At 43.8% G+C, this 14,171-nt stretch overlaps 1 protein-coding gene across 3 annotated transcripts in view; it reads right to left on the bottom strand.

Moving 5' to 3' along the window:
- The window catches only part of SCAF11 (SR-related CTD associated factor 11), a 46,743-nt gene extending 33,774 nt beyond the window's left edge, over positions 1–12,969 (bottom strand). Inside the window, exon 1 of one of the 3 annotated variants that reach the window (XM_051618731.1) lies at positions 12,648–12,969. The gene's annotated coding sequence lies outside the window, so the exon portion shown is untranslated. Of the gene's footprint in view, positions 1–11,781; positions 12,297–12,647 lie in introns of those variants that run through there. The other 2 variants (XM_051618741.1, XM_051618723.1) reach the window with 2 other exon arrangements.
- Between the last annotated feature and the right edge of the window lie 1,202 nt (positions 12,970–14,171).

Below are 14,171 nucleotides of genomic sequence, written 5' to 3'. Positions count from 1 at the left end.
TTAGGAGGAGCAGACAGCACAGACAACAGAACTCAAATTTGTCCCCAAATGTGACATATTCCTTTAGATTCTTTAAAACTTTAAGAAGATGTGGAAGAATATTTCTCAGACTATCATCTCTGCTGCACGCCATACAAGAAATCTGAGGTCTTGGCTGGAGGAGAGACAGTGGGAGAAGTGAGCCTTTTTTTTTTTCATCCTTCTCTCACAGTTACCATGTTGTATGAGCTCACATGAATATCACATTATGTCCATATCCATGGCTAACCATGTCTGATCAGGCTAATAATATGCGTTTGAAGAATGCTAATATCGAAAGAGCACTTCTACCAGATTCCACTGATGACCAACACTTTTTAGTTATGATTATTTGGTTGATGATGTGATATATTACAAAACACCCCAAGACCTACACAAACAAGGCACCTAACAACAAACACCACACAGCGTTGGTGCTGACAAAGACAAAATCACACCCCCCCCCCCCCAACTGTATAGACATGTCCTGGTTTGAGCCAGGATGAAGTCAATTTTCCTTTTACCAATTTTTTTTTTTTTCCTTCAGTAAGCTTTCTTTTAACTAGCACCAGAGTGTTCCAACTAAGGCTGATACGGGAGGAATGTTTTTGTAACTGCTGGGTCTTCAAGGTCACACCTTCACTCTGCCAGCTCAGACACTACGTGGAGATCTGTGACCCCCCCCATAGGAGGCTGAATTAGACAGACAGCAAAATCGGCCAGAGATATTCCATTCCATGTATCTACGTAAGCTCAGAGGAAGGTCAGAGATCACAGAAGACAACTTCCTTCCTGCATCTTCCTCCCTTCTCTTCCATCCATGGCCAGCATCCTGGGAGGACTCCGTCCATCCATCACCATCGACCCCCAGGCCCAAGCTCTCCTGACCCTCATCACTCCGTGCTTTCTCCAGCAGCAGCTCCAGGATTTTTTTGGGACTGTTCACAGCTCAGGAGATGCTGTGGGAGTTGCTGGGGGCGGGGGGAGGTGAGAGGCTTTTGCACATATCTGAACATATTTGTATAAAATTGTATATATAATTTTATTTTATCATTGGTGTTTAATTAAAGCTGTGTAGTTTAGTTTTCAATCCAGCAAAGTCTCTCTTTTTCTCTCTCTCCTTCCCTACCTGGGTGGGAGGGGATCGAGAGCATTGTCATCAAACCTGAATCAAACAGTGACAAGACAAAAAGCTTTCTATGAATGCCTGAAGACAGCATAACATTACAGCCAAGATAGTACTCTTCTGGTGCAAAAAGATAGTGCAACACTTACTATTTGAGATAAAGGCAAGAACACTCATATTATATTAAACTGAAATTAGTGAACAGGGAAATTATCACCAGTGTGCACTGCACATTTAATTTTCTAGGTTATTCTTCTAAGGAAATTCCTGTTATTATCTTCACAGAAGGTAGATGCTAGAGACATCCGCCAACAGAAGTGCTTAAACAGAGTTAAGAGTAGAACACAGGAACAGATTTTGTCACTCTAATGTATGTAACTTTATGATGTATTTAAACAGCTCCATAAAGCAGAATGATATAAGTGCCATTTACACACTGAACAGTTTTCTGTATCACAAAAATAACTGTGGTTTACCTCTTATATTAACACAAACTAATTCATACAACTCATAACCTAAAAATACATTTCAGCACTAATTCACTGTGCATGCAGACAGACCTGGTCTATTCAACGTCACGTAACTGAATCTCTTACTGAACAAGAATCTACTACAATATTAAAATTAAATAGGCATAGAAAAAATTATCAAATTAAAATTCATAGTAATCTAATTATATGCGACACATGAAACCAGCACATGCCTTCTTTCTGACCAGCTCCCAAGTCTTTAGAAGTGTTCTTTATGCCAGTAAAGAAATTGCAAATGCTAAATACACTCTTCCTCCAGTACAGAAACCCTCTAGAGACCTATCTACACAGAAGTACACTTGTTCAATTGGAAAGATGGCAATCAAGCACACATGCAACAAGATAGCCAGCAAGCATGTGCAAAATTATGTTCAAAATGGCTTATTCTTGTTCCCTTAACAGACTTACGAAACATTTGTAATCAACTTTTCAACTTCTTAGATACCTGCTGCATCAGTACTCATAGTAACAACTTACTTTGACTGTTCTGTTTCTATTCAAAATACTTCCTTTTAAAAAGTGTGGCACTCTTAGTTGTACTTCGATTTCTTTACTAACTCCATGAACAATCAGTTTCAAATATTAAACAGTCAGCAATACATTCAGTACACAAAGTTTATTTGCTTAATAAAAAAACAACAACACGCTTTACTAACATCAAAAATCTGAGCAGCAATGAGTACGACTATTTTGCACTATGCATTTTGATGGTCTTTCAGAAACCTTGGAAGGAGGTTTAAGGCTCTCCCTCAGTAAGCATGTTTTTAAGGAAAATAGACCGAAATAAAGAGCCACATTTACAAAAATAATTATTTTTTTAGTAATTAATGGCAGAATGCAGAGTGGCCTTTGGATTTCAACATCTGGGCTCCCCAAAATCTCTGGACCATTACTAGGTACATGTCCAGCTGCTGATGACAATTTTGAAAACTTTTGCCAGAAGTCCTGACCCATCTTGGATATGGGCTGAGGAAACAGTAATTCCAATACCAGCTGAATATTTGAAAAGTTTTTGACCTACTTGTATCACAACACATACTCCAAGAAAAGAAAAAAAGATACTATTGGATACATCAAGAACCTTCACAGTTCTTTTTATTTGGAAAAACTTTTCATTTTTCCGAAGAGCATGGAAGGTAGGCTTGTTTCAAGTGACAATTCAGTAATGTTGTTTGCCCTCCAATAAATGAGAGCTAAACTGAGGATCTGGAAACACTTATCCTGAATTTGCTTCTTTGTGTAGTAAAATCTCATGGCCCAGAACATTAGTGAGAATAGAACCAACAGGCACACTCAAAAGAGGGCTTTTAAAAAGGATCTTTACTCTTTGTATGCTCAAATTGCACCTTGTCTGCATTCTCAAATGGAATGCCACATAACCAACAAAGATGAAAAGAAAGAGACCAGTGCTATGCTTTGGGGAATAGAGAAACCTTTTTCTATAGGTGGTTTAAGCCCATTCATGTAGATCCAGTGTCTTGGAAAGAATCAGTGCTATTCAGGCAAGGAGACAGTGCTGATTTAAAGACTCTTTCCAGACCCTCTATGGATGCAATTACCCAAGAAAGTTAATTTAACCTAACAGCTTGCTGCCACCAAAAGAAGCAGCTCTACTGCTCACCACTAGCAATGGTGAGCCAACTCAACTGAGAGACACACGTGTGCCAAAGAAGTTGCAAGTGACAGAACAGGGGGAGGGAAGACAAAACACAGGATTGCCCCTTCTGGCAGTGGCAAGGTGCTAGAATAGCTAAGACTTCGTTGTCAAACTGCCTCTCTTCAAGGACACAGCAGTACTTAGGTTATCTGCCAAGTCAATGAAAATGTAAAGACACAGGAGAAAATTGTCAAAGCCAAATTGCTAGAATTATACCATCCTAAACAGTACACTGCCTTCTGCCAACTTTCCCCTTCCTTACACAGAAGAAAAACAACCTAAACAACACAGTGGATATCCTCCTTTGGATATCCATTTGGATATCTTGCTGCAATCTAGTAGCAAGACACTGACAGGCACACTCTCATTGCAGATGCTGAGGCTACAGATACGTTCCTGCTAGATTCAACACTTCTCTTTTTGTGGCCACCTCAACAATAACTAACTGAATATCAGCTGCAGTCATGCAACACTCATATCCAGTTAGCACTCAGAGTATACAGGACAAAATCGTAACTGCTTCCTAAGCAAGAAAGGCACTGAACTCAATGGAAATGTGTAAATACATCTTAAGGGAACTGCTGTGGTGGCACAGATGCATGGACCATCCAAAGAGCCAAGAGTTTCAAGGAAGTTTTAGAACCTTGCAGTGGACACACACGCAAAGTAATCTTCTTCCATAAAGCTCATAATAATCAACTGGCTTAAAACCTGCCTGCAGACCTTTTCATGTTAAGTCAATGCAGTAGGCAGTGTTTAACAAAAGGCATAGGCAAAACATTAGGACAGTAAGAGAGATATCATTTTATAAGACCTCACATATTTGAGAATATTCTATAAACCACAGAGGACACACCCTGTCAGAATGTTACATGTTGAAGTGCTGCTACAAAGCAGATTGAACTCCAGTACCTAGCATTTAAAACACTTCCATTTACTGGACAGGTAAAAGGTAGCCAAACAATGTCAGCAGTATCTTTTCATGTATCCGTACCTTGAGGAGTCATGCTGACCCACAAGTTCCTTAGTATTCCACTATTACTAACAGTAACTGAGGAATACCTTTTCATCACAAGTTATTGATACGTGTAAGGGTGAATAACTACCTTCCAGCTCTACTTAGAAAAGGCACTATTCAAAAAAGCCTTGGTACAACACAGCTAAACCAGACAGCATACCAGCTTGAATAAACAGCAAGATGTTTCTATCACAAAACTTGTACTTCACTGTTAATACTTTTAACAACAGCATGGCAACAATTTAATGCTCTTAAGCAAGAGTTATCATCAAAGCCAAAAGAAAACCAAAATCTATGCATATGAAAGATTGAAGATAGTAACAAATTTAGTAACACCAACAGGTATCTATTAAGGAACTTCCTATCTCTCTCAGTACTGGGAAATTTGGACACGGGACAAACTTCCCTTCTCCTCAGAATCCCAGTCATGCAGCTGGCCCACTGATCTACCAGCTTTCATGTTTCTTTCCTTGCCAAAGTAACCAGTTTTCATTGTTTTTTACCATATAATAAAGAAAAATAAGGATGCAGGTTACAGAAAAATCATTAGCACTGGAAAACAAGCAGTGACAAAACGACAGAAGCCTTATCATAAAACTCAGACTGATAATAAAGCTCACAGTCTTCAGCAAGACTCCAATCCCATCCCAAGAAAGCATACAAAAGAGCAAGCCATTTTATCAGTCTTAAGTAGCAGATAACTTAAGACAACACATGGCAGCAAGTGCTGTGAAACATCTGTATCACCCCCGACCCCCTCCAAAGGTTACACACATGCCTGTGTGCAATGTATGAGCATCCACACAACTACTGAGACAATCCACATAAAGACTGATACTTCCACAAGCCAGAAAAAGTATGACATCTGACCAAAACAGTTAAAGCAACAGAGGGATACTAATTCTCTTTGTCAAAAACATATTGAAAAAATTTCCCTGTATACATCAGTTCTCACCATGCTATCACACAAGGCTGAACCACATTTTCTGAGAAATTCAAAACAACGTGAAGAAAATCTGTTTAAAAGGATTTCACAGCACTTAACAGCTTTTAGAAATGTGGAATTTGAGTTTGGAACTGAACTAGTTACCTTACCGGCACTAATGAATAATTACCTACAGAAGGCAAATTTAATTTCTGATCTTTCTGCACTGTCAACCGAAAAACACTTCATTCCACTAGGATAGGTGGCAGAAGTTTAGAATGTCTCCTGAAAGCATACCAAGGGCTTGTACCTAGTAAGCAGCAAAGAGAAACTATACTATACTACTATATATATATATATACACACACTATAAATATGGTGTATATATAGTGTATATATATACACACACTATACTACTGAAGCTGTAGTATAGCAAAATGACAGCTCTATCCTATTGCTATTTGCAGGACAACCACTGACAACCAAGATGGTCCAGTGCTCAGGCAAATTCAGTTCACAGACCGAGAATTACATGAAGCTAAAAGTGCTGGTTAGCAAAAAAAAAAAAAAAGTGGAGTGCACTTTGGGGAGTTAGTTGTGACAGTGCAGTCTCATTACATTAGAAGTATATGTTTCACAGCTGATCAACCTAACCTGTAATTTAAAGCTATGCTTGCATCCCTGCATCCCTCCTGGCTCTTTAGTGACATTACTCAAGTTCATGAGAAAACCCCTTTCCGCTCTGCCAGAGGATGAACTAGGTTACTCAAGCCTCTGTCAGCTCTGAAAAACAGTGAGGACAAAGCTGTGTCATTTCCCTACACACTGGACTAAATGCAGTTTTGCAAGGTAGCTCCTCAGTGATGCTGCTTCTTTTAACACTGCTTTCCAAAGATGTCCTGAATTATACAAAACAATCCCAGATCTAACCTTTACAGAAGTCCACAGCTGGAACGCTCGCTGGAGCCATGGTTAACTTCTCCATGAAAAGACATCTTCATTTATACAGAAGATGGAAGGTGTAGAACCTTCTAAAGAATGATACAAGATAATGAAATGTATATTCATGGAAATTAAAAGACCACCATGTGCACTGTACTGTTGCTGTCATATGCACATGTATGATAAGACTCCAAACAGAAGCAGCACTATACCACAACCATTCCCATATGGAGAACAGGCACATACATCGGGGGCTAAGTCATATTGTTCCATACACTGCTGATAAAACACTAAAGTACTGTAGTGATTAACGTAATACAAAGAAATATGTAAGAAAAAATAGTGTACATAGCGTTCTTTCACAAAAAATACAATTCAAGACTTTTAGGTGTTTCTTGTAAGCAGTCTGTGACTAAACAGGGTGAAATTGAGATTTACAAATAACTAAGGAACTAATTAGGGATTAGGTACTATTGTCATGGTGCACATGGTTAAAGCAACTAAATCAAATCAGCATAAACCCATGACCTTGATTTCCGCTGCTGATGGTCCCTATTCACATGCATACTTTTGCAGCTGGAAGGGATAGTATTACATACCAAAGTCAGCAAAAATGGCTCAGCCATTTCCAAGAACAGTTGAAAAAGAAAAAAGTGGGTGTTTTCTAGCCACTTGGAAGCACTAGAATGTTCATGCTTTCCACCAAAGTGCAGATATTTGGCAGCAGGTCACTGAAATCAAGAATATGCTTTCCACATAGGAAACCCTTCCAGATTGAGCCATGTTGTAGATCTGGAGAAAAAAAAAAGTTTGCATTTCCTCAAGAAATCTTTGCTAGTTGTTGCATTGACTTGTTTCCCATAAACTGGATCTGTGCTCAGCATACACTAATAATTTGAAGTTCCTATCCCACTGCTACATTGCACATGCAACATTCCCACAAGATGAATGAGCATACTTCAGCCAGTGCTATGGCAACACAGCAGGACTTGTTGCAATCATTTCTCAGATGCTAAAGAAACTAGGAATACCAATCTTTATTTTACTTAATACCATCCTAAACATGACCAAATAACTGGGCTCAAACACCAGGGATGCAGGAGCTGAATCAAAGGACCTTGCAAAGACAGAAGTGGAAAAGTTAAGACCTTTTAACAGTGGAAGAAAAAATGGGCAAAACTGGTGGAGCAAGACCGAACTCAAATGAAAAGCTCAGGGACAGTAGCAATGGCAAGAGGCAGATTTAAGATGCAAAAAAATTAACAAGGCAACAAGAGTGGTAGGTGATTAGAAAAGTATATTGAGACAAAAAAGAATGAGCTGAATCCAGTAAAGGGAGAAATAACCTACACTGTCCAACTAGACTACTATTATTTTTTCTTTCAACTTGTGAAAACAGGCTACTATTAGAAAAACATGCTAATCACAATTTTTGGTTACTTTTACCATTCATATGAAAACAGCATCAAGAAGCCACCTATAACAAAACAGTACTTCATTCTGAATTCTTCAGTAACCACACTAGTTTTTTTTTGCTATAAGTGATTATTCTATTTTATTGCAAAATTAAAAAAAGGACTTAAGTTTCCCACAACAACAATACTAGAAGCTCCTTACAACGATGAACCCCATTTGCATTCAGTTTCTTTCCACTATAAGAACCACAAAATAACTGCTGAGTACCAACTGACTTATCTCAGAGTTGAATAAGGTGCCTTTCCACTCAGACTGAATTAACTACAGTTCAAAAATCACAGCTGCATAGATTGAGAGAGAAGGATATACTCTACCTTGATTGCTTCTCTCTAACTGTTCCTAGGCCTTCTGATTACCTTTCACTACCACTATGTGTCCACAGTCATCACTACCTTTTCCATCACAAGAAACAAATTAGCAATGTTAAAAACCTGCATACAAGAAGTGCTGATTCAGTGGCTGTACAGAAAGCAGAGAAGAATTCCACTGTCCCTCCTGTGCCCAGAACTGCTGAAGTTATTTGCTCTAGATAGCAAGCAGTCAAGAAGTCCAACTAAAATCACTCCTCTATCTTTAGATTCTACCTTAAAACTGAAGTGTTGAATATCAATCAATACAGCTCAGTTTCATGTAAGGGTCTCCATCTCTCCCTGTGGCACACCAAGAAAGATAGTAGTTTGAAGTCTTTATTGCTGCAGTATCAGCCTGTGTTGCTATCTAATCATATGGACATATATGAAGACTTCCATCAGGCACTGAGCCCATGGAATTCTACATTCATTATTACTGCTGGTAGTCTAACAAAAGCCAGGTAATCAGTAGACAGACAACAAGTGTTAACTCACTTGACATTTCCTAGCAGTTTCATACTAGCTTGGAAAAATTCCAAGCATCATTAAATGCATCACTCAGGTTTACTCACAGATCGCACCTTTGAAGGCAGATCACAGTTATGCAGTACTTAAAGACCTATTAACAGAGGAACATAAGATTTCATGTTAATAGTTCACCAATCCTGAAGTAAAATCTGAATTAAAGCAGTCATTATTACTACTGTCCATTAGAAAAAGTGATCAGATACTTTTATTTACCACAGTACTGAATTTTAGAAAATAGCTTCTGGAAGACACGTATCTTCTCATTTCCAGTCCTCTCTAGAAATTTTTATTTTAAAAAAATATCTGCATACACACATATAAAATAATCGGAAATATGAAGAAATACCACTGGCCACATAATAATCCCATTAAAATGTTACTTTTTCATGGTTTTTATGTTCTTATGGAGGAAAAAAGAAAAAATACCACTGTTTCATCAAGTTAATTTGTGAGACAGTATTATTTGATAATAAAAAAACGAATGGGTGAAAATACTCATTTTAGCGCAATATACAAAAATGTAAGGCATAGGTGCACACATGCCTTCAGGTGTGTGTGTGTTTATCTATATATACACATTTGATACCCAAATAAATGCATTTTATACAAATTTAATTTTAATCTTGCCTACACATACATAATCAAAGGCAGTGTTTTTATCACCCTTTGTCAAGTCAGTTAACAATTTCCCCAGCCTAGAAGCGACAGCTTCCACAATTGGTTAAATTGAGTTAGCTTTCCTTAAGACTTTCAGCTGGAGAAACAATCTGATGTGCCACAAAAAGAAGCTGTAGGAAAGCAGAATGTTTTGAAAAGCAAGAGGCAGCTTCCTTAGCAATTTTTTTAAGATTCCTGATAGATAAAAACTACTTTTTGAATCATCTGTGGGCCACTGAGAAAATGAATATTCAACCTTTGAGAGCTATTCCAATGCAGTTACTTTGCCTTTGCTGCTCCACCAGACCCAGATGTAAGGAGGTGATCGACAACTGGTCAGGACAGCAGAGCTGCAGCTGTAGGGAACAGAGCAGCAGACTCACACCTTCCACATTCCAGCAGCTAGTCCTCCATTTGTTATTTCATGACCTGCAGCTAACTCCCTACACAAGAGAATCAACTGCTCAAGTGGTTCAGTGTTCCTAAACTAGACAACCTTTAAATCCAAAAGAGAGATGTTTCCTGCTTTCTGCTTGCAAACTGTGCCCTTATTCTCAACTGTTGGGTAAAGAGATCAAACAAGTAGGGAAAAGAAGATACCATGTCACTGCACTGGTAGCCTCTCAGATCAAGGTCACTGCCCTTCAGGTGAACTAGTACACAGAGATGAAATAAAATGTGCCCACATGGCCGAAAACCAATGAACCAGTGCTTGTCTTGAAGCAGTCTACAGGATGTGCACAGTAGATACCACTGGTCTTTATGACTACAGAAGAAGGGTCAGGGTATTAATCTGGTACATCTCCAACTTGTAAAAAAACCTCAAACCAAACCAAACAAACCTGAGCAATGTTGAGATTTATAAAAACCATGGTAGTCTGAAAGTACTGCAATCTTAAATGGTTTAGCAGATTAACCATTTCACAATTCATTTAGATAAATTGATAACAATGGTTGATGGCACTGAACAATATTATATTAATTGAAATAAAATCACCATTAAAATAATTATTAAATACATCCAACTTTAAATAACCTGTGTTTTTTAACAGGTTTTTTTTTTCATGTTCAGGACAAAGAGATGATTCCACAAAGAATCCCAGGAAAAAAACCACCCAGATGTTTGCAGGTAGAGCAGAACCATGATCTACCGTGAGCAGAACCATCTACAAGTTTTATAAAATTAGAAGCTATGCATCAACTTTATCAAACTACAGGCAGTCAAGAGTACCAAGAAACTCCTTATCATCTGGATGTTTCAGAAGCAATAGCTGAATAACTGGACAATAAGAGAACCTAAATCTCCCTGTTGAGTCAGATTTAACAGCCTTCATACACTATCTTGGAGCCACTATAAATTCATGTTCAAAAAAACGAAAATTCCTGGAGATGTGTTTCCAATCTTAAAGATAATCTGAATACAATATAAACTAGTGAACCCAGTTTTATTGCTATGAAAGGTCTAAAAAACAGTCCTTCAAGACCATTTGGAAGAGAGAGATTCCCTCCCACCCCTGCCAAGGCCACAAAGCTGTTGCTCACTCTGCTTAACTACAAGCAGACTTTAAGGTGAGTGGAACCTGAAATAAAATTAATGTATTTCTTATTTGAGCCATTTATCAGTCTGGAAGTTGATGCATGAGCAAATGTAAACCACTGAAAGGAAAGCTGCAAAAGATACAACACTGTGACTAAAAGTTTAAGTAGCTTTCCCCCCCTACTATTTCTTCTCCATCTAAGGAAAAGAGATTGAGCATTATATTCCTAGAAATCCTAAAGGAAACATTTGGAAAAGTGCTTAAGATAATTTCTAAGTCTTTTCCATGTCATTGAAGAGGATGCTATCAACTTTTTTAATCTTGTGAATGTCTAAATACAGCTTTCCAGTAAAAAATACATGGATTGCCATGTATAATCAACAAAATAATAGCAATTTTTTGTAACCTTGTAATTTCTTTTCAGAAGCTTACTATTAATTTCTGCTAAGATTGAAAGAAACCATGACAAAATTACTAGAGTTCCCCTGTTGTTCTCCTACGTGTAAGAACAGTCTGAATCCCTCCACAGTAAAACTCTGTTAGATTGTACTTAAAACTATGATTCACTGAAAGAAAATTAATAGGCCCCAATACATTAATGATACACAAACACAACATCAGACACTAAGTTTGCTAGATCTCCCATTTAAGGCTACTGAAGTCCTAAAAAGTTGTAAAGTTACAATCTTAAAACAGCTGTTCAATAATCAAGGGCATTTCAACCCATTCTATAATTATTAGATGTGAAAAGCATTAACTGTCTCCTGACATTTTGAATAAATGATTCTTTGCCAACACTACCTAGTAACTGATACTAAACAAACAGTAACTACCTGGCCTTTGTTATGTCAGCCTTCCTAAAAATGTTAAACTAATTAGTAGTCTAAAATAAAAACGTCTTGAGTGGAAGGGGATCGATTTCAGGCCTACCAAAATAGTTTTGAAGTTATAAACGTGGAGATGGATTGTCAAACAAAGATTGGGGGCTCAGGCTAATAATATTCTTTAATACTCACCAAAGGGGAAAAAAAATCAGGACACAATGTACTCTAAAACACAAGAAGAACTGGAGAGTCTCTCCCTGGCTTGGTAACTGTATCCCCTCCAGACTCCAGCGTTACTCCGAGCAACTTCACTGCTGGTGAAGCCAACCGCGGTTCCACGGCAGCACAAAAGCAGCGCTGGGCTTTAAGCTGAGCCTCCCCGTGCAACTCCCCCCACAGCTGCGAAGTAACTCCTGCTACTCCAAGACGCTCCTCCAGCTGCCGGCACTTCCAGCTCCGGGGAAGGAGGGAAGGCGGTGGCCGCCCCCGGCACCGGGACCTTTGTTCAGGCCAGGGCGGCGGCGGCGAGGTCTCGGCGCCACGCCGGCTCCCGGACCTCCGGGCAGGGCAGCCGCTCCTCCCGCTGAGCCTTCACAAAAGCCCTGGGCGCGGAGCGGGCCGGCGGGCCCCCGGGAGCGGAGAAACGCCCCGGCCGGCCCCCTTTGTCTCCCCTCTCGACCCGGTAAACGAGGCGCGGGGCCGAGCGCCGTCCCGCCCCCCGCGCGGCCTGTCACGGCGGCCGAGCGGCAGCCCCGGGCCGGGCCGGCCTCCCGGCCGGCGCCACGCAGCGCGGAGCCGAGGGGGAAACCCGCGGCCGGGGCCGGCAGCGAACGGCGGCCCGGCGGAGCGAGGGAGGGAGCGAGCGCCCGAGCCAAGGCCCCGGCCGGAGCGGGACAGCAGCGCTGCCCGCCTCCCCCCCTTCCCCGCCGGCACTGCCGCCGTCCCGCGCCGAGGAACGGCCCCGAGGAACGGCCCGAGCACTTTCCCGGCGGAAACTCCCGCAAGAGGCGCCCGCCCGCCCAGCCCGGCCCGGCCCTGCCCCAGCCGCCGGCGTTCACCTGGCGCCGCCGCGTCCCCCGCTCGGTCACGGCTCGGCGGCCACCTGCGCGGAGCGGGGGCTCCGCTTCCCCGGCGCCTCCTCTGCCCCCGCCTCCTCGGGACTTCCGGAAGCGGCTCCCGCCGCCGCGCTGGGGCCGAGCGGGGTCGGCCCGGGCGGGAGGAGCGGCGGGAGGGCGGGCCGGGCCGGGCCGGGCCGGGCTGGGCTGGGCTGGGCTGGGCCGGGCTGGGGGGCCCCGCTCAGCGGCCGCCGGGCCACATGTCCGCGCCTGCCGGGTGCGCAGCGCCGGCGGCGGCCGCGGGGGGGCGCTGGTTCCCCGCCTTCCGCCGCGGGGGGGGCTGCGCTGCCCAGGGACGCCTCCCAACCGCCCCGCGCCGCAGCGCGGAGCATTGTGGGATCGGTCCTCCAGCGCCTCCGGAAGGGGGAGGGGCGGGGGAGTCGCGAGAGGGCGAAGGGAGGCGGGAAGGGGGGGCACGTGACCCGCAGGGCGAGCAGCCAATGGGATGAGGCGGGCGGGCGGGCGCGCGGGGCCCAGGCGCCCGGTCGCGGGCGGGCGCGCCCCCTGGCGGCGGCGGCGCGGCAGGGGAGCGCGCGGTGATTACGTCATCGCCCCGCAGCGCGCGCCGGCGTGACGTTTGTTTGTTTTTAAAACAGGCTGGGAAGGGAGGGGGGCGGGGCCTGGCCCGGGGTGGGCGGGGCCGGCCCGGGGTGGGCGGGGCCAGCCCGGGGTGGGCGGGGCCGGCCCGGGGCGGGCCTGAGGCGTGGGGCTCCCAGCTGTGCGTTCCCAGCTGTGCGTTCCCAGCTGTGCGTTCCCAGCTGTGCGTTCCCAGCTGTGGGCCTGGCGCCCTCCCTGCCTGCGTGCTGGGGGCCGCCGGCAGGGCCGCCGCGCCGTGCGGAGCTCGGGGCCTCTCGGTCCTGCCCCGCGGGAAGAGGCAGCGCTGCTGCTGCCGCCGCTGCTGCTGCTGCTGCTGCTGCCGCCGCCGCCGCCGCTTTTATGTACTTGTGAAACCATTTTTTCCAGAGCTGTTTGCCAGATCGCCCCAGGTCCTGGTTATAGCAAGCAGAAAGGGGGCTCAACGCCGCAGCTCCTGCGGCGGGGCAGGCCTGCGGGCGCTGCTCCCGCGCGGCACCGCCGGGCTGTGTCAGCCCGCACGCAGCTCTTCGCCCGGGCTCGGGGGCCGTGGGGGGCGGGGGGAGCCCCGGAGTGCCAAACCCCCAGAGCGACGCGCCTGCCAGAGCAACAGGCGGAGGGAAGGGGACCCAGCCACCCCAAGCGGGCACGCTGGGCTGCTTGTCTCCTCGTGTCCGCAGTGACGTCCTTGCAGCGTGAACGCAGTGAGGTGTGTGTCGGTGTCAGGCTGTCGAGAATGATGGTACCTTATTAGCTGCCGTGATCACTGACAGAATATTAATTTAGGATTAACTTAGATGAACTTGAATTAAATAAGGGCTGCTGGTGGGGACAGCATGTAAGAAGAGTCACAGGAAGAAAGGAAAAGACTGGATTCATTATCAGGCTGCAGGG

This window comes from Apus apus, chromosome 1 (genome assembly GCF_020740795.1).
Source record: "Apus apus isolate bApuApu2 chromosome 1, bApuApu2.pri.cur, whole genome shotgun sequence".
Classification (NCBI taxonomy): domain Eukaryota; kingdom Metazoa; phylum Chordata; class Aves; order Apodiformes; family Apodidae; genus Apus; species Apus apus.
The sequence above is the reverse complement of the archived record's forward strand: the minus strand, read 5'-3'. Positions and strand labels throughout refer to the sequence as shown.